This window comes from Phalaenopsis equestris, unplaced genomic scaffold (assembly GCF_001263595.1).
Source record: "Phalaenopsis equestris unplaced genomic scaffold, ASM126359v1 Scaffold223477, whole genome shotgun sequence".
Taxonomy (NCBI): Eukaryota; Viridiplantae; Streptophyta; class Magnoliopsida; order Asparagales; family Orchidaceae; genus Phalaenopsis; species Phalaenopsis equestris.
The window spans coordinates 7116-11416 of NW_018241594.1; positions in this window are offsets into that span (position 1 = coordinate 7116).

Below are 4301 nucleotides of genomic sequence, written 5' to 3' on the forward strand. Positions count from 1 at the left end.
GGGTTTGTGGCGGTGGCCGACGGTAGATAGCGAGGACAGCCTATAATGAAGGACTACGGTGATGTTGTCAAGAGATTCCCAACAAAATTTACAGTAAGTAGTGGCTTTGAAATTCTGTCAATTTTAAAGAAATTTGAATTCAGCAAAAGTGATCTATATATCCTTGAGGGTCCGTTTGGGGATCACCCCTCCCGGCCGCAGCGCTCACATTCCCTACCTCCCCACTGTTGCATGTGTTTGATTGCTTCGCTCCACCGCAGCTCGCACTCCTCCCTTACTGACGACTCTGTCCCTCGCTCCCTCCCTGTTGCGCAGATCTCATGGTTACTGGAGTTTTGGGTAACAGTGGAATGAGGTGATTGATCTGAGGGAGAGCAAGATCGAGAATGTAGGAGAAGTGGAAGACGATGCTGCCTGAACTTGGAAAAATTATTGCATACGGACGGACACCGCATGTATCTCTGCATGTGGTGTTCGATCCTGACCGAATATCAGGTGATCTACAGTCAGGATGTATTTCGGTGGGCCTCACCAAAATTTAAAAAAAAAAAACTGAAATATATCCAGACTGTAGATCACCGTGATCTACGGCATGCGGTGTCCCTGAACTTGTGCGGAAGCTTCGAGGAGCATAGGAATCAATTCAAGAGCATTTACACAAAATTCGTATGCATGCAATCCTTCTTTTTATATTTTCCTGTTATTTACTTTTCTAAAATTCATTGAAGTATATGCTTGAAAATAAATTTAATTTTTATCTTAATTAAATTAGTGTTAATAATATTTTTATATGATTTAAGAGGTTAAGAGTCATACAGTATATATATATATATATATATATATATATATATATATATATATATATATATATATATATATATATAATTTTTAAGTATTAGATGGATAATTTTAGGATATGTATTAATAAAAAAAGTGCTTGAATTAAAACTATGTGCTATCTATGTGCTATCTATGTGGTAAGAATAATGTATTAGAGATTTATAATTGAAGCCTTGTAGTTGTTGTATTTACATGGTTGATGTGTATATTTTCAATTTCACTTAACAATGTCATATTTGCAACCTATGTTATAATTGTGTTGCCCTCCTTGAAACTTTAGCTATATATAGGATCATAAAGTGCTCTATAACATGTGCTTAAAATAATAATAAAATGTAATAATACTTGTTTTATTTTTTTCCCATAATTTGGCATGAGGGAGTAGTATATTTTTCATCAGTTCCTCCTCTTGTAATTTTTTTAGTTTTTTTTCTCTTTCTTTATCATGTTCGATACTCACTGTTAAGTGAGTCCGGAACAGAACTGTGTTCGCACTCATATGTAAAATTTTATCCCACTCTCAACTCAAAATCTTATCTCATGCTCCTACCCCTCTAGGTTTTGCCCAAAACCATCGCCTTCGAGACTGAACACTGTGATACCAGTGATGCATGGAGACCCTAAACTCCCATCTTTCTCCTCCTACGACTTCAATCTTACCTGAAACATGAAGGTAACATCACATCTTCATTTTTGCAGGAAGCACTCTTCCTAGCTTTACATCTGTGGCGAATGTGGAAACAGGTCCACTGTTCCAATTGGTCGTTTCTCATGTTTGACAGCAAATTAGATTTGATACTCGAAATTAGTTGTAAATTAATTGCTCTGAATTTCTTCTCCAAATTTTCTACAGCTTTCTTGCATGAATCCCGCTTTCTATGATTTGCTACATAAGAGAAAATGAAATAGTTAATGAGATTCATTAATTATTTGATTAATTCCTAAATGGGTCTAATAACATGATGAAATTAATAAATAAACATGCTACAACTCCCATTGTAATCTCTCTCGGGCATTGGTTTTACAGGGAAATGAATCACATGTTACAGTTTCCTATGTTAGTTCGGTGCTCTACCTAAGGGAAGAAAGAAATCACAAGATGTTGTCTTTTTCTTCTTTTCCTCCGTGTGGCTTGCAAGTATAAGAGAAGGGAGGAGAGAGAGAGAGGAAGAGAGATATCTTTTCATGTAATTGTTGAGATGATCGACGGGTCATCGGGTGTAATCCTCAAGCGAATAAAAACTTCTGGAACTCCGTGGATGTAAGAAATTTGCTGAACCACGTAAATCTGTGTATTCCACCATATTTTCTGTTTGCGATTTTTCTCGTTTCTTTTTTCATATTATTGCAATCGTTTTTCACAACAATTGGTATCAAAACCTTAGTTCGTATCTAAGGAAGAACGATGCTCGGAGATGATGTTATGGCATCGGGGATCGAGAAATTTAATGACATTTTGGTTACTGGATAATGCAGATAGAGGGCTACCTCTATGGAAGGAAACTTTATCTTCTTTTACTGGGAAAACAACAAGAGAAGATGGACGAGTCGGTATGACATCTATTAAATCGATAGGTTCTCAGGGTTATACGATTAACCTTGTCAAGATCGGTTGTTCATAATGTCATCAAGGAGATGACTACTGCAAATCTTTTGGTAGCTTTATGAGGTATGTATGAAAAGTCTTTGACGAATAACAATGTGCATTTGATGAAAAAATTATTCAATTTGAAGATGACGGAAGGTGTATGCCGTCAGCATCTAAATGATTTCAATACTATCAAAAATCAATTGTCGTCTGTGAAAATTGATTTTGACGATGAGATACGTGCGCTTATATTGTTGGTTGCATTGTCAAATAATTGGGAAGCCATGAGGATGTCATTTAACAATTCTGCAAATAAATCTAAACTGAAATATGATGATATATGTGATTTGATTTTGACTGAGGTGGTGCGCAAAAAATATTCTAGCAAGACCTCAGGTTCGGGTTAGACATTGCATGTTGATTCCAGTGGGAGATCATACGACAAAAACTCAAACAGAGGAAGCTCAAAATCAAAGTCTGGTCGGCATGCAACCTGTTGGAATTATGCAAAACAGGCCACATAAAAAAGGAACTGCTATAATCCCAAGAAGAAGGAGAATGATAGCGCTAATGTTGTATCTGAAGAAGTACATTATGTGCTACTGCTGACAGTTCACAATTATGTTGATGACTGGATACTTGATTCAGGAGCTTCCTTCCATACATCTTCCCATTGAGAGTTAATGTGAAACTATGTTGTAGATGACTTTAGGAAGATATATTTGATTAATGGAAAAGCTCTGAGCCTGGTGGAGATGAGAGACGTTGATATTGCTCTCCTTAATAAGAGCAAATTTACTTTCTAAAAGGTCAAACACATTGCTAAATTGAAGAAAAATCTTATTTCTGTTGGGCAGCTCAATGACGGCGGTCATTCAGTAGTGTTCTCAGATAGCACCTGGAAGGTTACCAAATGAGCATTAGTATTGGCTCGAGGTAACAAAATTGATATAATATATATGACTACAAGTTTACTCAACACTGTTACCACTACAATTACAGAGAGCACGATAGATCTGCGGCATTGCAGACTTGGTCACATGAGTCAGAGCTATAAATAAATTTTGCAAGATGAAAATTCAAGAAAGTGAGAGCTGACCATGAAGGAGGAGATAGATTCCCTGCTAGGAAATTAGACTTGGGAGCTGACAAAACTTCTACCATGGAAGAAGACATTGCACAACAAGTGGGTGTACCGGGTAAAGAATAAGTTTGATGACAGTAAGAAGTACAATGCTGGACTTGTTGAAAAGGCTTTCAATAGAGGTAAAATATTGTCCATGCAGTGGGAGTTGTAAGTGGAAATATGAGTAACCCAGGAAAGAGCTTGGATGTACGAGACTATGTTAACGCTGATATGTCGACTAAGAGTGTTACTCTTGAGAAACTGAAATTGTGCGGAACTTCAGTTGATCTTCTAGCTTGAAGACATTAAGTTGCAGAGGTGGAGGATTCACGTTTGAAGAAAATAGTGACGCAGTCAGTGTACCAGTCTCCAAGTGGGCGATTTGTTGTGAATATGGAAACCGGTCCACTGTTCAAATTGGCAATTTCTCATGTTTGACAACAAATTGGATTTGATACTCAAAATTAATTACTCTTAATTCTTTCCTTGCATGAATCCTACTATCTACGATCTGTTGCAAAAGAGAAAAGAAAATAACTAGTGAACCTCATTAATTATTTGACTAATTTCGTAATTGGCCTAATTGCACGATGAAATTAATAAATAGTCATCCTTCTAATTTCACTCAGGCGTTGGTTTTACCGAAAAATGAATCACATACTACGACTTCCTATGTTGGTTCAGTGCTCTGCCTAAGAGAAGAAAGAAATCACAAGATGCTGCCTTTTTTGTTTCTTCCTCCGTGCG